We start from the raw sequence: 26,337 nt of genomic DNA on the forward strand, positions 1-26,337 counted from the left end.
GTTCATTTTGGTTGAAACATGCATGGAAGTTCTACAACATGTTAAGGTATATATTCACGTTTGAAACACCCAAGTACGACTTCTTAAGGTCCCCACAAAAAGGACCACAAGAAGGACCCAAGGGCTGTCGAGACACTGCCTTGGCAGTGTCAATCGACTGAACCAAACGACGCCTCGTTTGTTGACAAACGGCCGGTCAATGGGGGTTTCGTCAATAGTCACTTAGCCTGTATAAGTCTTATCCAAAGAACAGTCCAAGACCCCATCGACTGAAGCCACAGACGGCCCGTCGATGGACCTACTGGTCGTCGATGGTGGCCTACAACTGCTACCTAGCGACTGTTTCATTAAAGGGGTGAATGGGAAATTCACCCCTCGTCCCAACCTAACAATAATAGGTTTTTTAGTTATTTTTTGGTGTATTTAAGGGATCAAAAACGTGATCAATCCGAACCTAATTCAATTCACTCAAAATAGACGTTCCCTCTAAAACTAATTTTCTCTAGAAACCTCCATTGAAGGTAAAGCACGAGAAAACCTTGGAGCTTCGATTTATATGGATTTCCTCAATTTTTAGAGGTTTTCTTCTATATAAAGGTATTGTGATCCTTCATCTCTAAGTAACCTTTCACTTGGAGAGCTAATCTCAAAGTTTTCAAAGAGAAAATATGATCAAACTTCTCCTTCTTCAATCTAGCCATGGGTTCTTTCTAAAAATGTTTTAAAAGGTTTAATCATGATCAATTTATGATAATGTATTGGTTTTAACGTGAAAAACAATCTAATTGCATTGTGAACCCATGTCCTTTCCCAAAATCGATTTAGCCCTTGCATGGGCATTGTGGTCGTGGCTTGTTATTGATTGAGTTGTGATTCTAATACATTGAATTGATTATATCTACTATTTATTATGTATATTGATGATGAATTGTTTATGAATGATCCAATTGGATCAATGTATGAAGATTTGATCATGACTAGCCTATGCCTCTATGTGATCACTGTAACATTGTCATTATAATGCATGAATGAGGAATTCGATTATGTTAAATTGATTGATAAAAACTGACTATCACGTATATATATATTATGAATTATATTTTAATGGATCCAATGTGGATCAAGGCTTGAATATTAGATAGTATCGATGCATGTTCTCCTATCTTCTATAAATTGCTAATGTAGTTCGATATATCTCGACTCCACAGGAATTGGTTCATGAGTTGGTATTGGGTTAATTGTACTTTAGCTAATGCCTATAATATATTATAATGATGAATTATGTGTGGGTATCCAATGTGGAATGATGCTTGAAGACTTGATGTCTAATTCCTCTGTATTGTAATTCTATGATGCTCACTGCAATCTCGATTTCTTGGCAATTGTAGTAAGATTTCTTTTAATCCATGGTATCTTTAACTACTGACCTCTATGTGTATTGTTTATTAATTGTTAGTATGACTAATTTATAATCAAAGTGATGAAGAATTGGTAAGAGATTAACTTCCCTTCACATTCTATGAATTGATGATGTGGTGGACTTAATATGATCTGAATCTTATTATGATTAATGTATGATTTATACTTGATCATGATGTTCTTAGATTCTTCCCTTGGTTGAAACTTATGATGAAATATGATTGATACTCAATGCAATTGAATTTGGTTAAAGATCCATGCCCTTCTACTTTATTAGTATGTTGGTGATGTATTGTACTAGTTGTAGCATGGTCTTGTAGTGGCTTATGCATGGTTTATTTTATGATTTAAAGTATATTTAGCTACTTCCCTATACTTGAATTGTTGATGAAAGATTAGTAATGGTCAATGATGACCAAAGGCTAAAGGATTTGTAAGAATTGCTCTACTTCTATACTTCTCTAGTTCTCTATAGTATTGTTATTGAGCCTTGTATGACATTATGTGGTATGCTCCACTTATGGTGGCAGTGTTTACTTTATTACCAATATATATGTGATGTGATCACGGACTTGAAGGCAACTATTCTATGAATGTGTGTTGGTGATGAATCACCCTATGTGAAGACTATGCCTAGTTTCCTATTTTAACTATGATCTGGGTTGTGTTGCTAATGTCATGAGCATGTAAATGGTTATGTTAAGATAATGTGTAGGTGCTGACATTAATGAAGTGTTTAAGGATTGATTACCCCTACCCATATACCCCTATCTGAATGTGTGAATAGCTAAGGTTATGAGTCTTGAATGTAATGTGAAGATTGTCTTGCCTCCTATGCTAAATTGTGTTGTGTGGTCTATGTTGGTTGTGCATTGTGTTCTTAAGAGGGTGGATGACTCAAGGTGTTATTGATAGCCATTATGTGATCATATTGACCAATGCACACACACACTCACACATTATGCATGCTTACATTGTAGTAAAGGGTCATGGTGTCTAATGAAAGGTTGATCTCATATTCACTAGATATCTACTACTATGCATGAAAGGTAAATGTATGTGAAGTATGTTATGAATTCCATCTAACTAGGATGACTTGATAGGTGTACTATTATGGGCAAGGGTATGGCACCTTGTTTCTGCATTGCACATGTGTACCTTGATAGGATAGTTCCTACGTTTGGTTTCTATGTACATGAAAGTGAATGTATGAACATGTTATGAATACGTCTTACATGTTATAATGTGACGTATGTGGTATGATGAAGTATGATTATACCTAGTGTCTAAATGTGTTTATATGAAAGCATGGCTCATATAGTTACACGTGTACACTTGTGCATGAATGAAGTAAAGTATGAACATGTGTGGTCTAAAGGTGTTATGTGAAAGGTTTGCTCACAAGTATGTACACACACATATGTATGATGATCTAGTCAATAAAGGGGCTCTTTAAGGTGTGCTCAAGAGTATCCTAAACTAGATAGATGCTTACATATGCTATGTCCATATGAAATATTTTCTCACATCATATAGGTTGATGAAATGATTTCTCATCTATAACCTATTAGCTAAGCATATGGGGAGTAAATCTCCTAAATCCTATGTTTTATAAAGTATTGTAATTAAAGGCTTTTAATAAAGGGAAATTAGTTTAGCACCGAGTGAACTTGAAGATGAGGGGTGTCCCTTCCCATAGTAGGAAGGTAGGTCACCATAGAGCTCATGGGGTGGATAGCCTCATGACCCAAAAAGGGTGTTAGAGTTGATGTTTCCATGATGCCTCCAAGTTCCATAACTATGTTTCCTCATAGGTTCTAGCAAATGATATCACCTAATATGCTAGCATGGTACTCATATCTTACCTTGGCACGTAAGATACCCCCTTTTGGTGTAAGGGAAGGATACCAAATTCCCTGTTTGGCTCACATGGTCTTATTGTCGGTTAAGGCTATAGTTTACCTAAAGTGAGATGGACAATGGAAGTAAAGTAAGGACTCTAACTAGGATAACCTAAGGGTAGTTGCTTAGTGTAGGTGGGGTATGGAACATCACCTATGCATTGCACAAGTGAATCTTGAGGGAAGTCCTAGGAAGGTGTTCTAATGCATGTGTCTATGTATATCTTGCTTATGTATGAATTTGTAGTAATTGTCTACTTGTTGTGATGAAGTGCATGGTATGAGCCCTAATAGATCTATGTGATGGAGTCTTTTCCTTATATGCACTATGTTGGTCTAAATGACTATATGATGAAGGTCTTATTAGACATTGATGTGAAGTGAAGTAGTATATGTGCAAGTTGATGTAGCTTACTGTGATACTCTTATGATATTCTCTTAAATGTGTCTTTGATGTATTGTGCTTCTATGATGGTATATGTTTGCTTATGTAAGTTGTATGAATGATTCCTTGTGGCCTTCAGATGATGCATTTCACCAAGTATCACTAAAGGATTACTTGGGAGGTTAGGAAGTTAAAGAAAAAGATGTTCACTGTTAAAGGGAAAGTGCTCACTGTTAATGACCTAAATTCTATATGTGATTTTTTATGATGTTTGTCTTTTGAATATGTCTATATGAAGTATGTGAATGATACAAATGCTATTGTATAATCATTTTATGAAGAATTACTCAAAAAGGCATGAAGTATGATTTCAAGAAATGCCCCTTTTAAATGCATGTATCATACTTAGAACATTCTTGTACTAACTCCATTCTTCTCTACTTTTTACACAAAGTGTAGGTTATGGATGCTTAAAGGATGTCTCTATGATTGAGGAGCTTGTATGTGTTTCCCAAGTTCAAGCAAAAGGTATCCTTAAGATTCAAGGATGTCCTATGTCAACTTATGGTTTACTGTAAAGTTCTGTAATATCATACTTATGTATTATGTCTTAAGGGTCGTGTCGCTAATGTACTCTAATCATGTTGTGTCTAGGATGGAAAAGAGACTTAAGGTTTAAATATGTACTTATAATATTTTTTATATATATGAAGTGAAGTTTCTAGCATATGAAGTGCTATGAAAAGTTTTAAATTTTCCGCTAAATTTAGAGATTAAACATAAAGTCAACACTGAAGTTGTCCCGAATTTTCAAAAAGACACATGAACTTTGCAACCGTCCTATTACCCCACTAAACAATTTTGAATAGATATAATTATATTATTTTTCGCCCACCTGACATAGAGAGTGGTGTGCACTCTCTCAAAGAGAGTGAGCTGCCTATAATAAATAATATAATTTTATTTTTTATAAGTACTTTATTATAAAATATATTTTCTTATTTTTCATGTTATTTTAACTTGTTTTCCTTTTTATTTTTCCTTTCTGTTTCTTCTTTCTTCTCTCTTCTTCTGAAATCCAATCTAATCTCCATCCAATAAAGTTTCTTATTTTCAATGTCATCATTCTTATCACAACTTCATCTTCCTTTTTTATTACTATAATCTTACTCTCTTTAATTTAAAATTTTATCTAAATATTTTCTTAAATTACAAACAATTTGATAAACATAATTAGGAAGTATCATATTGTTTTTTTATCCGATTTCAATTAAGTTCTTTCAATTTTTGGGAATTAATTGATTCTTTTAAAATTATCATTTCTAATTTTGAATATATATGAAAATGAGTAGTTTATGATACCTTCTAAATTTTCTTAGAAAAATATTTAATTTTTCTATCAATAATTCAATAAATTCTAAAAAAATAATATGAATTTTATAAAGAATTTGACCAGAAAAGGAAAAATAAAAAAAAAAGGAGTAGGGTTCAATATGACATGGGGTGTAGGAGGTGAAAAAAAAAAGATAATATAAAAATAAATCACTTGAAAGTGGGATGTGGATGTGGGAGATGATGTGAATTTTAAGATAAATCAAAATTAAAAGTCAAAAAGTAAGAGAGAGAAATAAAGTTTAAAAAAAAAGATAAAGGAAAAACTTAAGATAAAAAATACATTTTAAATTTAATTAACATGTGTCATATAATGATTGGTGTGTGAAAACACTTGCTTTTTAAAACTTGGGGATGATCGAAAAATGATACAATAATATATGTTCAAAATTGTTTAATGGGGTAATAGGACAGTTGCAAAGTTAAGGTGTCTTTTTGCAAATCCGAGACAACATGAGTAGTGACTTTATGTCTTTTCTCCTAAATTTACCTATGACAATGCGATGAATGATCACTATGGGCTCGTATAAGACGTCCCAGAGGTCAAGTACGCCATGTTACTTTTAGGGGCTGCTCCCCGGATGTGACATAAATAGCCATAGAGGATACACTCCCATTACTTGACAGATCAGAGAATCTTTGACCCTTTCTAAATAGTTTATTCTATTTTATCTCTGGCCACCATGACAGAGCGGATCCAACATGATTGATTATGTATGCCATGGATTCGTACCATGCAAGTATATATATATGTGTGATCCTTTAATTATGAAGAAGGAGGCACATGGGTCCTACTTTACTGTTAATGGGAGAAGGAAGTAGGTGTACATACCTTGGCAATAGGAACTTGGAACTAATGGTACTACTAATTTTATTGAATAACTCACATTAATATGCATTGCCTACCACCACAATAAATGTTTGTTGTTTTACTTGTTGTCCTTATGGTTGCGTGTACGAGTTTAGTTTGTTGTAGTACGTATACTTTCTAGCATATAGGAGCTCAATGAGGTTATTGTTTGATTGATAGTGTATTAGAGGTAGTATAAAGGGTGATGCCTTGTTTGATGGTAGATACTTCCTTTTTTCTCTTCTAATTGACATTTTTATGTAGGTTTGATTTAGAATGGACTTCTTGGCTTTTCTGTGATATTTGTGGTTAATCCAATTAGTACACCTTCAACTAGTTGCCATCCTTCGTTGAGTTTTGTTGTAAATAGGTTTTTGGCATATCGTATCTTGGTATGTCCCCTTGTTTCATTTATATGTTTCATTTACCTGTTTCATTACCCTGTTTTCCTTGTATCAGTTTGTTACCTAATACTAGTAACCAATTATTGTTTTAGTAACTTGTGATGTATGTTCCCTTACCTGTTGTTTGTTCTTGCTTTTTCTTTGGAGATCAGTTTACCTATGTCTATTTAGTGCCACTTATTGGTACTCATACTACACATATGCACCCTGCATATCATACAACAAGTTCTTACCGCTGATTTGGGTCTCGTGCAAAGTAGCTCTTGCGATTCGGGAATTGGGGCGAGCTGTTTACATTTAGAGTTGACTATCGTTATCTGTTTGGATAGTCTTTATTTTTTCTAGAGAAATTTTTATATATTATTATTTTACTCCTATATTAATAGTTTCTCAAATACATTTGGGGTTTGTTTTCTATATTGATTTGATTTTGCGTTTCCTTTAATTTGGTTTTATCATTATTGTTTGTCTTTTGAATTCCTTTTGTAGCTCTATAGCCCATTTCTTAAGTTATTGGATATGAATTTGGCTTACCTACTGGTGAGACATCGTAGATTCCATCATAACCTAAGATTTTAGGTCTTGACAAATTGGTACTAGAGGTATATAGGCTCATCGTTATTGTTGGTATTTGAGTAAGTAACTAGTAGAGTCTTGCGGATTGAGTGTCATTACTTGAGTCTAGCTCACCTCTTGATTATCCTATCCTAACACCTTTGGTATCGTTCATTTCATTATGTGCATTCGTCGAGGCTAGCCTCATTCTTTATTTGGGAACTTTAACATTAACCGACATAGATCATGTGAGCATCATGAAATCTAGTGTGTAATCCCCACACCGAAAAGAGGTGGAATCACCGGTCAAAGTGAACCAAAACATACTAGCGTTATAGGGAATTGAACCCTGCTAGATCTCTATATTGGCAGTATAGGTTAAAAGACTAGGAGATATAAGGAGACCCATACTTGGCATGCCGGACAGTCTCATCTTATTAGAGTTACGTGAACCTCTGCCCTTCCTGTAGGAAGGCATCATCGCTCATAGCTAGCCTATCGGTGCTCAGTATAAAGTTCCATTACATTCAACCCATACATCATGGAATTTGTCTTCTAGCATGAGGACATCATAGCTCATTAGATGATTTCTCATCTCATCATTAGTATTAAATATGCATTAACTTCAATACTTTCATTAGAATGTTCATAGAGACTGGTCTCTTCATTAACTTTACACTCTCATAGGTGAGTACGTTTTGGTAACATTTACGTAGGCTCATTTGAGATTGCTCTCATATTTCACATTAGCCTCTTATCATATTGTCATCTCATTCATTAACTTTAACACATTTGTTTTTCATAATTATGCACCTCTTCACGTGAATGTTCATTTCATCATATGTCAATGCACTTGACCGTTTAGTGTGTTTCACACTCTTACTTAACCCTTCTAGGGTTACATCATTTTATCACATACATCTTAGGCTAACTTAATTTTAAACATATGCTAGACTTATGAGTACACACATACAAGCCATGAGGCTTCATTCATAGTTTGTCTAAGTGATTCATGCTTACCCAAAATTATGTGATACAAGACTTATGCATCTTGTAGATATGCCAAGATATTGATTTTGATCTTTAGAGGCAGCAGTCATTAAATATTTGTTTACGTATGACTTATGTGTCAATACGGAATTGGGCAAGGGAACCCGATTTTGAATCCCTTGAACAACACTTAATCTTATTTTAAACTTGATACTTGCATTTTTCAGATTTGGGAGACCCTAATTCGATTCCCATCAACCCCATAATATTTCTTTCTTGTTCTCCTCTCCTTTTTCATTTTAAGGCAAGGAGGTTGTGGGTTCAATCCCCCACAAGCTCAATATTTTTCTTTTAATTTATCTATTAACTTTCTCACCTATCCAAGAGGTTGTGGGTTCAATCCCCACTCACCACATTTATTTTTCTCCTAAGTCTCTCATCTCTTCAAGAGGTTGTGGGTTCAATCCCCACTCACCACATTTATTTTTCTTCTTTATTTTTTTCTCCTAACTCTCTCATCTATTCAAGAGGTTGTGGGTTCAATCCCCACTCACCACATTTATTTATTTTTTCTACTAACTCTCTCATCTATTCAAGAGGTTGTGGATTCAATCCCAACTCACCACATTTATTTTTATCCTTTATTTTTCTCCTAACTCTCGCATCCATTCAAGAGGTTGTGGGTTCAATCCCCACTTAAATGTTGCTTCCGCGGGGTTCGAACCCATGACGTTCCCATCGTGATTGGGTCCTTTCGGGTCGATCGACCTAAACCACCCCATTAATTAATTAATTAATAATAATAATAATCTGATTTTCCTTTTTATTAACTCAGTATTTAAATATTAATTACTTAAATTAATTCACCAATATAAATAATCAAGTTAAATCATTGCTCCCACCTAGATTCGAACCCGGGTGGAGCAAGATTTTGCTCCATGGGCAATTTCGGTCCTTTCTACCCAAAATTCCCCTCTACCTTATTAATCTAATAATTAATTAATTAATTACGTATTAGGGTAATTGTAATACTACCCTTATCCTGTAAAAAGACCATTTTACCCCTAGACCTTCCAAACTTAAGATTTCCACTTTTTAAATCCGGTAAAGATTCATCCCAGTAAATCTTCATATTCGGGAGCCCTACATGGCTGGACTCAACCTTTCCTATCTTAACTAACTTCACAAGTTAGTTGTTTTGGCTGTCGCAAGGGTTCAGAGGTCTAGTTCTATGCGCATCAATCCACGTGAACCCGGTCTAATCTAGGCATTCTAGATACATTAGGCATTACTTAGCATAGTCATTTTAGGGTTGTTATATTGATGGCATGCATTAGATTAATTTCTCATTCTCAATTGATATGCAGTATGACCTTGGTGCATCATTGATTCTCAATATCTTCTTTGAGAAGTAGGGTTTTTGCCCAAATCATTTTTAATTGAAATTTCTATGGGAGTCGTACTAGCTTTACTAATTTATTAGTGGAATCAGGAATAAATAGTCATCGAGGATACACTCACTTTTTACTTGACAGACCAGACAGCCACCAATCCTTTCAATATTATTTCTTCTATTTTATCTCTAGCCACAATGATGGAACGGATCCAACCGGATCGATTATGTAAGACTTGGATTGGGACCACGCAAGTATATATAGATGTGTGATCCATTGAACATTAAAAAGGAGGCACATGGGTCAAACCTGGTTTTTTAGAGAAAAAGGTAGGTGTACATACCTTAGAAAGAGGCACTTGTCACTAATGGTACTACTAATTTTACTACATAACTCGCATTAATATGCATTGCCTACCACAACAATAAATGTTTGTTGTCAGTACTTGTTAGTCTTATGGTTGGGCGTACGGGTTTAGTTTGTTGTTGTATAAATTCTGGCATATAAGGGTTGGGTAAGGTTATTGTTTGATTGATAATATACTAGATGTAGTATAAAGGGCGATAATTTGTTTGATGGTAGATACTGCTTTTTTTCTCTTCTAATTAATATTTTTCATGTAGGGTTTGTTTTAGAATAGCCTTCTTGGCATTTATGTGATATTTGTGGTTAATCCAATTAGTATGCCCTCAACTAGTTGTCATCCTTCGTTGAGTTTGGTTGTAAATAGGTTTTTGGCCTAGCGCATCCGGGCACAACCCCTTGTTTAATTTACCTATTTCATTTACCATTTTTTCCTTATATTAGTTTGTTTTGTATTACGAGTTCCCAGTTATTGCTTTAGTTACTTGTGATAAATGCTCCCTTCTTACATGTTTATGCTTGATTTTTTCTTTGGAGCTCAGTCGTCTTATGTTTGTTGACTCCACTTATTGGTACTTATACTATACATACGCACTCTGCAAATCATACAATGAGTTCTCACCGCTGATTTTGGGTCTTGTAAAAAGTAGCTCTTTGGATTCGGGGATTGTTTCGAGCTGTTGACATTTAAAGTTGCCTATCTCCCTCCGTTTGGCTAGGACTAGTCTTTATTTTGTTTTCAGAGAAATATTATATATTATTATTATAGTACTTCTATTTTGATTAGTTTCTCAAATACCGACCAATACCATATCTTTAGGGTTTATTTTTTTTATTGATTTGATTCTTGGTTTCCTTTAATTTGATTTTTATCATTATTATTTGTCTTGTAAATTCATTTTAACGCAATAGCCCATTTCTTCTAGTTTTAGGTAATGAGTTTGTCTTACCTACTAGTAAGACGTAATAGATTCCATAATAACCTAAGAATTTGGGACTTGATAGATTGGTATTAAATGTATAGGCTTGTCATTATAGATGGTATGCAAGTAAGTATCTAGTAGAGCCTTGCGGATTGGTGTGAAGACATTTGTATCATGTCTTTGAAGGCTAACGTTCTTTGAAAATCCCATTTTTGATTCCTTATCACATGTAATTTATTCGATCATTCTCAAAGTTCTTTCTTAAAATCACCCTTTCATAGATCGACAACAAGTGTTTGATGGACGTAGATGGGACGTCAACTCATATCACTAGGGCTTCGATTCCTTGTGAGGACACTAGGTATGGGGGGATGCCAGCTTCCTACAGACTTAATGGACACCTCGGCTCCTCGATATTTAGTCTCTTCGAGGATACTCAACGGGCTAGTGTGGTTCTTGGTACAACTAGCGACTAGAGTTGGATTATTAGGTTTCCGATTGGATTCATCGGTATTTTCTATTGTTCATCTTGTAATCCTAAGATACTAGAACAAAACTTTGAAAAACTTGGAAAGAAATAACAAAGTTTAAAGAGTATTATCAAAACTAGAACATTAAAAGTAGTAGAGAAAATAGAATCATTAGAAAAATATTTAAAAAATCTCAAAGAAAGAAAATTCAGCCAACTGAATGCACAATATCCCCTTAAGGAAATTATTCCCCTCGAGTACTAGAGGTTAATTTTAACACCTCAACAGTTATCACACAAGAACAATAGAAAATAGGTGAACCAAGCCAGGGTTCACGTGTCTTGAAAGGAACCACGGTCCATCAACCTGTCCATTGTTCACACCCAGCCCAGAAATGGTAGACCACGGGACTTTCACAGGCTTTGGACCACCACATGGGTCGTATTGGTGCTTGTAGAAGTGAGGTAGAGCCTCTCAAGCCCTGACGTTAGGCCAGGAAGCCCTCAATGGGTCGTGGTCTTGATTACGGGCCATGGAGGGAGGGGTCCATGGACATGAGCCACCAGACTCATCCCAAGTGAGAATTCACAAAGACCTTCATGGGATGTGGTCCTTCACACGAACCGTGATAAGGATCGTAGTTGGGTCCCCAAAATCAACTACTATAGACCAACTGACAACGACCCACTTGACGGGTTATAGTCCTTCAGACGGTCCTTCATAGGGCCCATATGAAGCCTCACTAGAGTTTAAGTTAGAGGTCACTTGGTCTTTTCCCTTATGCGTTGGACACCTACACTACGTCGTTTAACCACCAAATAACGCAATTTTAGTAAGTTTAAGCCTATTAACATAATCAAAACCTATCCTAATCAATCATTCACAAAAAATGCATTGAACTTAGAGCAAAACGGGGATAAAAAGGTGAGCACCCTTCCAAGAACATGCAACAAGGTTTCTCCAGTTCCAAAACAAAAATCAAAAGATTTCTATGTAAATTTCTGTAACATATCGATGATTAAAATAACTAGGAAGTAGTTAAGAATTGGAAATAGTAATTTTTGGAAAAAATATAAAATTCTGGAAAAAAAATTTAAGTATGTTAAGATGAGTTTTTGGTCAACTTCAAAAGACCATAAATCCTAGCTCAGGATGAGTTAGTTTGCTTCTAGATATCGTAGGAGGTATCTTGGAATAATCTTTCCAATGCCGCTGATTTTACTACTTTCTGAGTTCGTATAAATGAGATATGTCCATTGGAAGTTGGGATGTCTAGTTAAGGAAAGTCAAAACCAGATTTACGAAGGGTAGTTTGGTCTTTTCCTTACCCTATTATTTTTAATCATTTTTGGTAATTACTTAGGGGTCTAAGCTAAACTTTGTCAGATTAAGCTTTTTAAAATAGGTTAGGATTTTAGAGAAGAGATAAAAAGAGGAGAAAAGAGAAGGAGAAGCAAGGAAATCGTCAAATTCTTCAAGAATCGCTTATGGGTTTCGTCAAGGGGTGATCCCTACAAGTTATGTTAAATAATATAGCATTGGGTTAGTTCACTCACACACCAATCATGTTTTATTTCAGCGAATTAAAGTTTTTGAAAGCTTAGAAATTGAGTTCTTAATGAGTTTGTTGAAATTCTATTGAATTCCTTATTCGTTGATATTGTTGAAGAGTTGTTTGATCCGAATCCATGACTCTAGGTGTGAATTCGATAAGAAATTTTCATATAATAGTATATTCTAAGTGCTTGGGGAAATAAACAAGTCAAAATAGGGGATTTAGAGATGAAAAACAAAGAAGAAAAGTCGGAGTGAACTTGGGTAGGGCCCTGGGGCGCGGCCTCTCTCAGAGCCCAAAGAAGAGGCCTCTGAATGTTGACCTCTGGGGAGCCGTGTCAGACAAAGCGCCCCAAGTTACTCTCTGATTTTGAAGGGTCGGCGCCTCACACCTCTTAGAGAATCAAAGACGCCATGACAGACTTTCGCCCCTAAGATGCAAACCTTCTATATCAATTGGGATCGCCTCATGGTAGACATTCTCCCCTAGACTACCACCCATAATTATACATACATTTTTCACTTAGATTCTTTAATCTTTGAGATTGTTGTTTGATATTCAGAACTCTTTTGAGATTGTTCTTTGGATAATCATAACTATTTTGAGATTGTTGTTTTGGTGGTCACAATCGTTGTTGAGATTTAGAACTATTAACCAGTACAAAAAGACATATAAATATGGACTTATAATAATGAAAATGACGTGGGAAGAAAATGTGACACCAACGTAATACTTAGGATATTATAAATCAGTTAGCATTTTGACATCTCAAATTGAAGTACATACCAAGTGAAGACATTTAACTTTCAGCCACGAGATTTGAACTCTATATGATAGCAAATACTCACTAACTAGTATCAAAGACGAGGTATACATGAATGTGGAACCAAGGAAGAATGTGTGAGATTCAACTTAAGGACGGATACATATTGCAAGTAAGTACATATAAATGTACAGTAGAGCAAGTAGACATCTTTTGACATAACATACTAGTCTAACACAATGTGTAGTAATTACCAATAAAGGGAACATATGAACATGTGACAAAATGGCATATCTGAAGGATTAGACAATCGAAGCAAGTTGGCTTGATATGGGCAGATTGTATATCCAACATATGCACATATGTACCATATATAATCTAGGATCACTTTGGTTTATACAAGGGGAATACGTGCAAAGGGTACTTGATGATGAAATAAGTTTAAACCTTGTATTCTAATACTTGGTAGAGTAAGCATGCACATTTAGTAATAAACTCATATTAGAGTACCTATTTTTAACGCTCTAGGGAGTAGGAATTGAAATTATGGATCAGTCACTACCAAAGGCAATTAAAAAGCTTACAAGTGTTGGATTCATGCCAAAGAAATAGGAAATCGAATAGTCTTACATACCTTGAGGCAAAACTTTGGATATTACTATGAGTTAATTGTCTTCCTTTCAGACTATTTATCTACAATGGACTAAATAAAAGAATTAGCATTAGTTTTTTATAAACAAGTTTGTGCTACTTGATCAGACCAAAATAGTATTTTGCAGTAAATCTGTAATTTATCCCATCAAGGATGTTCTTCCCACCCATTCTCCTCCAACTTTTTTAATATACTATACATCCTTCTTATATGGTCCTCCAAACCTCCTCGGGCTTTATAATGTTTCGAAAAGAATATAAAGGGATGGCATGAAGTAAGCTCATGCAATACTCAATTAAATGGTTGTATCACTACACTTTGATTGTTCTTATCCTATAACAAGCTCTCATGACTTCTTTGCACATATCCAGCCAAACCCCATTATTTTACGATATACAAAATAGTCCCTAGGAAATAGAAATATGAACATATTGCTTCCAATCAACATCCTGTGAGTCCCAACTAACACTACCTTTAAGAACCTTAAACAAGCTCAGAATCAAAATTTAAGGGGACTCCACTCCATGGCTTTCCCAACCAGCAAATCCTTCCTCCAACATCACACTATATGGATACAACACTTATTATTCTGTTAACACATAAAATCTTTCACAAACAATGCAAGAACAAGAGAGGGATGAAAATTTCCATAGATTACCTTACTGGACAGAAACCTCACTTGCTAAGACTTGGATTCTTCAAGGTTTAGGTTGTTCTCTCCCCCTTAACTTAATGTTAAATCAGATTATTCACTTGAATTCTTTAAGATGGGATATGTTATACTAACTTGTACTTTTAAAAGAAAGGGTTTGCTTCAGATTTTAATTGTGAAGTTATAGACCTGAACTCTTGGAGATTCAATGGCTTTCCATGGGGGAAATTTTTCGGAGAATAAGTGATGAAGAAGATGTGATAAGCTTGAGTGCTTTAGAGGTCCTTTTTAGACATTTTCACTTAATAAATTGGAGAAATACTATGGTCATTTACTTTTAAGTAAGCAGGTGCATCACCTCCTTAAGTTCTGCCACAAGTTTTTAAGTAGGTTCATCACCTCCTATCCCTTTTCACTTAAAATGCAGTCCACTTATTCTAAGTAGGTTCATCACCTACTTGCTCTTCTCACTTTAAATGCAGTCCACTTATTCTAAGTAGGTGCATCACCTACTTGTTCTTTTAACTCAAAATGCAGTCCACTTATTCTAAGTAGGCGCATCACCTCATTCCCCTTTTCACTTAATGCAGTTCACTTATTCTAAGTAGGTGTATCACCTACTTGCCCTTTTCACTTACAATGCAGACCACTTATTCTAAGTAGGTGCATCACCTACTTGCCCTTTTCACTTAAAATGCAGCCCACTAAATCTAAGTGGGTGCATCACATACTTGTCACCTACTAGCATTATTTAGTCAAGCTAGCACCTCACTTATTTTACACCATTTTCTCAATCTTAGTTTCTATACAAGATCGTAGCACTAATACGCACTTGACCACTTTGACTTTTACATCGAATACCACCTTTCCTGAGTAAGAATTATTTTTGAGTGCACTTAGTCGAATATGTGTTAGAAGGCACGAGGTATTACAACTTTAAACATATTTTATTGTCACCAATAGCATAGGAAACTAAGTCCATAACTATACCACAAGGAAAATTTTAAGCGTCACACACATAGAACTAGTACACGTAGAACACGGGGTGTTACATTTATGGTCATTTAATGTTGACTCAAAACTCATACTTACTTAATTTTGTCAAACATTCCAAATTTGATTATTTCCAAAAATGTCTTCTTTCTAATTATAGTTCTTTCAAATAACGGGATGTTACAATATCTCCCTCTTGGGAACATTCATCCTCGAATGAGATTACTCATAGTAGGATAAGGGTGTAACATCTAACAAGCAAAAATGTAAAAACAACAAGCCAACCAAAAACAAAGGCCAAGAAAAGTATTAGTACCTTAATTTGGAACTTCTCTGGACTTAAAGAGATGTGGGTATCTCTTATTCATGTCCTCCCCAGCTTCTCAAGTAGCTTCCTCAACAAACTAATTCCTCTACAGACTTTGAATGATGTTACTTCCTTGGTCCTCAACTCGAAAACTTGACGACGTAGAATCTGAACAGTAATATCTAAGTTGTCCTTGGTACCAATGTCTTCAGTAGGTATGATAAGTGAAGGATCGCATATGCACTTTTTCAAAATGGAATGTTCAATACCGGATGAACCACTACTAACTCTTGTGGTAGCTCTAACTCATAACCTACGTTACCGTCCTCTTGGATATTCTATAAGGACCAATATATTGTGGACTAAGATTTCCCATCTCACCAAATCTCATAACACCTGGGTGAAACCTTGAAGCATACCCAATCATCTACTTCAAACTCTAAGTCTCTTTCTCCTAACATCAGTGTAGGATTTTTGACGAATCTGCGGTGTTCTTAATCGCTCTTGAATAACCTTTACTTTCTCCATTGTTTGATGAACTAAGTCTGATCCTATCAATCCAGCTTCACCAACTTCAAACCATCGAATAGGAGATTTGCATCTTCTCCCATGAAGAGCCTCATACACAACCATTTGGATGCTAAAGTTGCAACAATTGGTGTACGTAATATCGATGAGAGGTATGCTCATCCCAATTACCTTTTAGATCAATAACACAAGCTCTCAACATATCTTCTAACGTCTGAATAGTGCGCTCTGCTTGGCTATCCGTCTGAGGATGAAAAATAGTACTCAAGTTCATATTTAAACTCAAACCTTTTTGGAATGCCTTTCAAAATTGTTTAGTGAATTGTGCACCTCTATATGATATAATCGACACTGGAAATCCATGAAGTTAAACTACCTCTTGAATGTAAAGCTTATCATAATCCTTTATTGAATAAGTAGTCTTTACAGACAAAAGGTGGGTTGATTTAGTCATTCGATCTACAATCACCTAAATTGAATCATGCTGCTGCGAGACCGTGGTAAAAAACTTAAAAAATCTGTATTGATTATCTCCCACTTCTACTCTAGAAAATCTATATTCTGAGCCATACCACCGGGCCTCTGGTGCTCTGCTTTAACTTTTTGGCAATTCGAACACTTAACAACAAATTTTGCAATGCCCTTCTTCATACTACTCCACCAATAGACTTCTGTAAAATCACGATACATCTTTGTGGAACCCGGATGGATAGAATATCTAGAGATATGAGTTTCCTCCATAATCCTTTTTTGAAGTTCCTCCACTCTTGGCACACACAAGCTACCTTGATACCTCAATACACCATCATCCCCTTGTTTAAAAGTCATTACTTTTTGCTTACGAACATTTGCCTTCAATTTAAGCAAAATAGGTTACTTTGTCTTATTTCTCTTTAACTTCAAACACTAATGATGATTCATCCCCATTCATCACCACCACTCCTCCCTCACTTAAATCCATTAAATTAACCCCTAATCGTGCAAGTCGATGCACATCTTTTGCTAATTCTTTCTTATGCTCAAGGCATCAGCGACAACATTAGCCTTACATGGGTGATAGAGAATACTCATGTCATAATCTTTGAGTAATTCTAACCACCTTCTATGTTGAAGAGTAAGCTCTTTCTGACTAGAGAACATACTAAAGACTCTTGTGATCATTGAACACATCTACATGAACACCATAAAGATAATGACGTCATATTTTCAAAGAAAATACTACGACTCCTAACTCTAGATCATGTGTTGGGTAATTATTCTCATGAACCTTAAGATGTCTTGAGGCATAAGCTAAAACTTTGAAATTCTGCATTAACACACAACCCAATCCAACTCTAGACGCATCATAATATACTACAAAACCTTGTGTACCCTCTAGTAAAGTAATACTGTGCAGTAGTCAATCCCTTGGAAACGATCTTTATCGCCTTAAGGTACGAAATAAAATGACCACTAGGCACTTCTAAACTACTCTTCAACTCCATAATTGGCTCATTAGAAAACTATAACTTAACAACTTGGGTTCTACAATCGACTAGCCAGTCCATACCTAGAATGACATCAAAATCTATCATGTCTAACTCAACTAAGTCAAATATGATGCTCTTCTGATTGATGGAAATGATATAATCACCATAGGTTCTCTCACCTAGAATAGACTCACCAACAGGTGTAGAAACACTGAAGGTCTCAAAAAGTTGCTCAGAGAGAACATCAAAATTCATTGCAACATATGGAGTCACAAAAGATAAACTCACTTCTGGATCTAGCAAAGCATAAACATCATAAGTAAAAACTTTAATCATACCAGTGACAACATCTAGAGAATTCTCTTGCTCTTGGTGGATAGTTATACCATATAGGTAGTTTGCTCTTCCGTCGGTCCCCAAAGTAGCTCCTCTAGGTGCAGCTTTGTTTGATGGAGAAACTGAAGAAGATTGGACTATAATGCCCCTTTTTCCACTGTTCTGCTGTTCTTGGACACTCTTTCATAAAGTAACCCTCTTTACACACTTGAAGCAACCATTGGAGCCATCACGACACGCTTCGAGGTGATTTCTACCACACTTAGCACATGTAGGAGCCTAGCTACCTTCTTGTGTCACACTACCTTGAGACTGTACAGGCCTACATCTAAAATTGCAACTAGTACCAGGTGCACTAGCAGATGATGGCGCAAGTCCCTTTTGCTTTTGTTGGAATGATAACCGGTTGGCATTACTCTTCTCCAATCTGGACTCATTACCTGACGTTTTAGCTTTGTTATTCCTGAACTCTTCTCTTTCCCTCAATTTATTCTCCTCAACTTCATGCACATGAATCACTAATCTCTCTATGTCCATGTCACTTATTAGCATGGTTGCCTTACCTTTCTACTTGAGAGATGAGACAACCCAACAATAAATTGACTCATCTCACTCCTCATATCTGCAACCATCTCCAGAGCATAATGGGAAAGTTTGATGAACTTAAAGGTTATATTCATGTACACTCAAAGATTCCATTTTAAGGGTAAGGAACTCTCGTACCTTTGCTTCTCTCAGTTCCCGGGGAAAGAAATGCCCCAAGAAAGCCTCCCAAACATAGCCCAACTCACATTCGGTGCACCCTCAGCTCTTTCCTTTTCCCATTAGTTAAACCATATTCTAGCGACACCCTTCAGTTGGTATGCACTCTCTTAGCATCAGTGACGTGCATAATCTCAATTAATATTTCTTACTTTTTTCAAGTATAAATAAAATCAATATTTTTTTTTAGGAAATTTGATATATAGATTAAAAAATTAAAAGAGATATTATGGGATTTAAAAGAAGTATCAAAAGGAGCTCTTTTCTCCCCCAATTTTCTCTAATCTCAAACCTTTATACTCTACTTCTCATCAGATTCCCCACACAACAACAATGGCGGAAGAGGACGTTCATTACGCATCAGAGGTTGGAACCAATAAGAGGAAGTACGAGGAAGAACAAACCATTTCCCGTAGACCCACTGGATTCTCTGCCCTGATTTCTTCCTAATCGCCTGATGCTTCTTACAAAACCGTTCCCAATGCCTATGGATGATTTCCAGCTTGCTAAGCAGAAGGATCAGGAAATTGCCGCTAGGCTATTGAGCACCGCGGAGCCCAAAAAAGCTTGAATAGATAACGGCTCTGGTTTTGATTCTGACGAATGTAAGTTTTATTTTTCTTAACTCTTGTTTTCTATTAGATAATTTTTTTTATTTTCTTCTAAATGATTCTCCAGATTAGTTGTTCTCCTTTGTGAATACGGAGTTTAGTTAATTAAATAGAAGGAATATAGCTATTGTGGTCGGTCTTATGCTCACTTTTTTCTCCTTTTGAGATGGTATTTGTTGCATCTATGCCTATTTTCTTCGTAGATTTTGGATTAATAGATGGAATCGATGAAAAAATCATGCCTGGAAATGTAAATGTTTACAGTTTTCTTTCTAATCTGTTATTAATAGTTCTTTTATTATACTCTTGAAAATGGTTGTGTAGTTTTTGTGCATTTATCCATTCTTTTATCGTAAGATTGTAAGATTTTGTTATTTTGAGAATCTCCCAACTTTTACTGCACTATCATTTACTTTGGGTCTGTGTTGATAGTTATTTACATGGTATTGAAATGAATGGCTGCTGCGACTTTTTAATTTTTACCCTGAGAATATTATGACTTGTATTTTAATGATATCAGGTCAATAGTTGTATTCTGAACTTATAGTGATAATATCAGCAGCAAATTGCTGCTTCTTCTTAGCTTTAGTGCGGTCACTTTTCCTGTGCTTTATATCTCTTGATGTTCTTATATTCCCTTTGTAGCCAACTTTACTTATGAGTCCACTTATTGTTTACATGTTCTGTATTATATTTAAATGCAGACAAACCCATTGTTAATTCAGCTATGACAAATTCATATGGTTATCCGGTGCCAACCAAGAAGATTGAGGTACCAAATGCCAGAGTTTGAGTGATCATAGGCAGAGGCGGGGAGACAATCAAGTATCTTCAACTACAGTCTGGAGCCAAGATTCAGGTTACTCGAGACATGGATTCTGATCCAAATTCTCGTACTAGAGGGGTTGAACTCGTGGGTACACCAGAGCAAATTGCTAAGGCAGAACAATTAATTAGTGACGTTCTTTGTGAGGTACTATTTATTTGTCTATACTTGAACTTAACTATACCTTAAAGTGCTTTCATGTGTTGAATCAAACCAAACTGAACTTGTTCTTCTGATTTCAAATGTGTTACCCTTGCACAATATAAATCTAATAGGCTGATGCAGAAGGTTCAGGCATAGTTTCCCGGAGGATGACTGGACAGGTTGCTGGGGCAGAACATTTTGTAATGAAAGTCGCCAACAACAAGGTGACTTTTACTACTGTAGTTGGTTAATCATGCAATACACTGTTTCCAGTTTATATTATCTCTCATACCTATTGAAATCCTTTTAGGTTGGTCTTATTATTTGCAAAGGAGGTGAAACCATAAAAATATGCAAGCAAAGACTGGAGCGCGTATTCAGGTAATAATAAAATCTTCTGCAGTTAGTGTTGCAACTTTCTCCATGGTAGCGATTCCCTTTTGTCAAGGTAATGATTTGCGTGGTTTTAGCATCACATATCAGTTTACTTGAGATTCAAAGTCATTTGTCTTACCTTTCCCAACTTGTCACAGGTGATTCATCTACACTTGCCTCCAGGTGATACATCAACAGAAAGGACAGTACAAATTAGTGGGTCAACTGAACAGATTGAGGCTGCTAAGCAGTTAGTGTATAAAGTTACTAGTGAGGTATCTGTAGTTGCATAATCTTTCACCCTGACTGCTAACATTTGTCTGTTCCATCCATCACTTTCAGCTGTGTTAATGTTGTTGTATGTATGATTATGTCGTATTTTGTGATGTGGATTTGTTGTTTCTTACTGTGCACCTTGATTTAAATTTGTGTAGAATTGCAATTTATCTAACTGTTCTAGTTTTCCTTCTCCAACTTTTTTGCATTAGTGAGTTTCCAGCTGAATTCTAAATTAGGATTGCTCAAACCACAATATTTTATAACTTATTATGTTGCTAAAGCTCATGGATGATGAGCTGAGCTTTTTTAAGTCTAACTTCGACTGGTGTTCATCACTTGTATCTGAGGTTGTGATGAATGGATATTCTTATCTGAATTCAATAGCTTGCAGATATCATTTAATAGCCATGTTTTTTATTTACAGTTTCAGTCCATGGGACTTTCTAATTCATTTCAAATTATCCATGTATGAAGGAGATGAACACCTGCTCTGCTTTACTTTTGAGGGGAGTATTATTCATTTGAATCATGCTTTTTTCCTAGTTGTAATTAGGTCCTCTCTTCTTTCTTTCAGTCATATACTTCAGTTCTATTTTCAAGTGGTCATGGAGAGTGCAGTATCGCACTCTTCAGTACAACTCCATATTGATTTTGGGTAAATGGTCAAGCTGTAAAACATATCTGTAGTATGATATTGCATCTTCTTATGTCAGTTTTCTGATTAGTTTCTTCACATGTTCATTGAGGTGGTTAGGTGGTGCTGGGTTGGGTTTGTCTGAAGTATATGTTACGTTTAAGTTATTATATTGATGATCATACAAAAATCTGGATAAACCCTTTATTTTGTATACTGATCTGTTCAATATTATACTAGACTTCTGGATATTTGATTTTGTGTGAGGCAGGTTGCAACAAGCCTATTCAAGAAGGTAAATAAAACCAATCTAAAATTCCTCTAATATTAAGGTTATCAAACTCAACCTCCTGCAAGCTGGAGGATATCCTCAAAAAAGTTATCAAACTCAACCTCCTGCAAGCTGGGCTCCTCCTGGTGCGCAGTTGCAACAACATGGTTATGGTTACCTCCAACCTGGAACATATCCAGGTCCATCTCCCCAATATAACACGTCTCAATCAGCCTACCCTAGTTACCCTCCACAACAGGCCTCTGGTGGATATGCATCTGGTTGGGATCAAACAACTTCACCAAATCAGCAAACATCTAAGGCAGGTGGTTATGATTACTATAGTCAGCAGGCACCCCCAACAGCAACAAACACCTGGAGGTTCAGCTGCTTCAACTGATACTACTGCCTATGGTTAAAATCAAACTTCAACCACAAGTTATAACCAGGGACAGATTTAATCCCAAGATGGCTATGGTGGATATCATGCACCTGCTACTCAATCTGGTTATCAGGGTACTGGTTATGATCAGCAACAAGGTTATAGTGCTACTCCGAGCTATGGGAATGTACCGAACCCTACTTCTGATGGCCACAACACTTCACATGGTAGTGATGGCAGTCAAGCACCTGCACCAGCTCAGTCATCAGTGGGCTAACAAGGCTATCAGTCTGGCCAGCAGCCCACCCTACTCCTAGTTACCCATCTCAAGGCTCTACTCAATCTGGGTATGGGATGCCACCTACTTCCCAAGGTGGTTATGGTACCTAGTCACCAACAGGTTATGGCGCCCAGCCAGCAGCAGGTTATGGGTCCCCTCAAGCCCAAAAGCCTCCGATTAGTCATCCAGCTTATGGTCAGCCTCAGCAATCTTCTAGTGCACAAGGTGGCTATGCCCAACCTCCACCGGTGCAGCCCAGGTATCCACAGGCAGCAACTGCTCAATCAGGTTATGGTCAAGGTGAATCTGGGACTCAGCGACCTCCATCCTCTTATGGCCCTCCAACAGCTCACCCTGGGTATAGGGCTGCTAACTGTGGACAGCTGCCACCACCTTACAGTAGAGGCTATGCTGGCAGTAATGTGCAGCCTCCGGCAGCGTACTCTACTGATGGCAATGGTGGTGCAAATCCAAAAATCCCAGTCTGTTCAACCTAGTAATGAGGGGGTTCCAAAAGCCCCACCTCAGAGTTAATGGATGCTACTTGGAAGGATCAAGTGATAGCTAGCTCCCTTATATATTGTTTCCTTATTTTGTTATGCTTTACTTTGGTATTATGTTAGGTTTCTGGTGCATTAAGAGAGTCTGAAACTTCAGTTTGTTTGTCTCTTTGAGTACCTATGTGATCATGCTGGTCAAACCTTTTTTCTTCTTTCTAATATAAGAACTCTTAAAAGGATGTTTCTTTGTAGGAATGCTCACTTCCCTTCTCCCCCTTCTTCTATCGACTTAGCTGTTTAAAAATTAGTTGATAAGCATTAACAAGTGCTGAAAATCATTTTTTGGGAAAAAAACTTATTTTTATATATGAAGTTATGCATGTGTCCAGTTTCAAGATTTGTACTTCTTTGTTTCATTTTACTTGGCACATTCTTAATTTTAATTTGTCTCAAAAAGAATAATATCCCTCAATATTTAAAAATAATGCATCTTTAAATTTCTTCTTGTTATAAATCCATTAAATTAAGTGGATAGTTCATTATTCATGAAATTATATATCCTTGTCATGATATGTATTTTCAAGATTTATCCTTATCTTGAAATGTATGTTTCTAAGGTGACATGAATCTCTATGGGATAATGATGTATCTATTAATTTGACATTCATCAAAGTGGATTTTGAAGTGATTTTTCTATTTATAAATAGTGGTATCGTTCTCCTTGTATGATACACTTGAATAAGAATAAAAGTTCATCTTCCATCTTACTTCTCTTGTTTTCTTCTCTTTCTATTGTATTATGAGCTTGATTTTATAATACATTATCAGCACGATGCTCTAACCAACTGATATTGGATTGCATCCTTACAAATTATAAGTTAATAGCCTGTAATTGGATACAAAAGAGTGTAGAGTAATATAAGCACTAAGATTTGCACCTGCAATATGATTTCCATGGAGGAGAGACAACAGAGTTTGTACACCTCGTCCCTTCAAAAAAATTTATTTAAAAAAAAAACAAGATTGGTTTGTCCAAAAATGCATCCAAGTTATTTATTATCATACTTCTATTATTCAGAATTGGAGTTGATTAAATCAATTGATCATATATAAACTTTAGAAAGTATTTTTATATTTAATTATGATTTGCCGATTGCACTAAATACTGGAGAAGTAGTATGGTGAAGATTCATTACCTCTGGCTAATGAGATAGTTTGACTAACTTTTTCTTTACATATACTTGAATTATTAAATTCTCATGATTTATATTTTTAAATTTAGTTGCACTAATTATATCGTTGAGTGGTGCAGAAAATTATATAATATAGAAATAGAGACTCAATTAACATTTTTTAAGAGCAAATTTAAGAGGTTCACTAGGACTATGATGTTAATAATCGAGGGTAAGACGATAGATTCAAATTCTATTGCACCAAGTGGGTAAGACATCAATTTGAGTTTTAATGCACTATGATGATAAGGAATTGGATTCTAATCTCATAAAATTATGGCACTATGATGATAAGGAATTGGATTCTAATCTCATAAAATTATGGCATAATGTGCCTTGTGTAGATAAGACATTGAGTTTGAGTCTCTATACATTGTAATGATGAATAAATGATGACTAAGGCTTTGATGAAAAGTCATGAAATTCGTCCCATCGAATTTGTTTCATTCCTTGAATAGAATGTGGTAGCAACATATGATAACTTTGAAATCCACATGTTGACTTCCTCCAGTCTAAAAGATGACAAACGATTAACGATATGAAAAGGGGCGTGAAGGGACGGAATTATAATAGTCATCATTATGGTAATTATAAAAGGAATAACATTATCGGTTTTCCAAATAGTCCTTCAAAATGTGAAGGCAATTTTTGTTATCAAAATGGTATGAAAGATCATTGGACTTGTGAATGTTGTCGCCTCAATAATTTGACAAGTTTATAAATTCTCCATCAAAAGACAAGAAGATAAAGTGATGGTACACTTAATCTTTCAAGGTGATGTTGAGGTGTTTCATGGAAATATGATGAATTTTAAAGTCATGACAATGTGCTTATAATACAAATTTATGAAGTACATATAAAGGATTAGTCCATTCCTTGAAGAGAATGTGACTTGTGATGAGTATCGTAAAAACTCAACCATTCTATATAAGAATGGGTCAAGATGTGATAAAATCATTATGGATTGGATATATGCCACAACTCACCTCTATGGGAGGTTTGGGGAAAAAATGGTAAATGTCACAACTCATCTCTATGGGAGGTTTGAAAAAATAAATAAATTTTATTTGGCAGAAAATATTTTTTGTCTATAAGGTTGTGGTCATGATCAAAATAATATTATTATAGGGCAGTACAAATTTGTCATTGGTTGTGTACCTACGGTACAACAAGAGTAAATCAAGAAAAATGTCTTGCTCGTAATACTTTGACCATGACATAGTAATATAAGTTTCTCCTTGAAGGAGATGTGCACCATATGGATAGTTTTATGGAATATTATGTTATTACCAGAGAAATAATATTGGAGTTGTAGTAAGTCTCAAAAGAAATTTTTAAGTTTCAGATGAATTACAAGTAAATATTGAGACTATAAATTGTGAAAATATTTATTATCTTCAGATTACTGCAACCGAAGTGGTTATAAATATTTATTTAAAAGGTTACCCAGTGTTTCCTCTTGTTTGTTGCATACAAATGTGGGCATACAGATGAAATCACATGCGAAAGTAAATTATAAGTGTACTGAAATAAGATTAGTTGGCATGACCGGTTGATCATTCTGGTTTAAATGTGATGCAAATGTAATTGAGAATTCATGTAGATTATATGATGAAGTAATAAAAGATTCTTCAAGAATTCTCTTGTGTTGCTTGTTTTCATTGTACCAGCTAAGGTTGGGATTGTAATCCCGTGAAATTTTTGGAACATATAAAAAGATAAATATGGGCCCATTCACCT

General features: G+C 35.6%; 1 pseudogene; it reads left to right on the forward strand.

Annotated features, from left to right (window-relative positions):
• Positions 1–19,288: 19,288 nt before the first annotated feature.
• LOC107026768 lies at positions 19,289–23,616 on the forward strand (annotated as a pseudogene).
• The last annotated feature ends 2,721 nt before the right edge of the window (positions 23,617–26,337 follow it).

Source organism: Solanum pennellii, chromosome 8 (genome assembly GCF_001406875.1).
Source record: "Solanum pennellii chromosome 8, SPENNV200".
Taxonomy (NCBI): Eukaryota; Viridiplantae; Streptophyta; class Magnoliopsida; order Solanales; family Solanaceae; genus Solanum; species Solanum pennellii.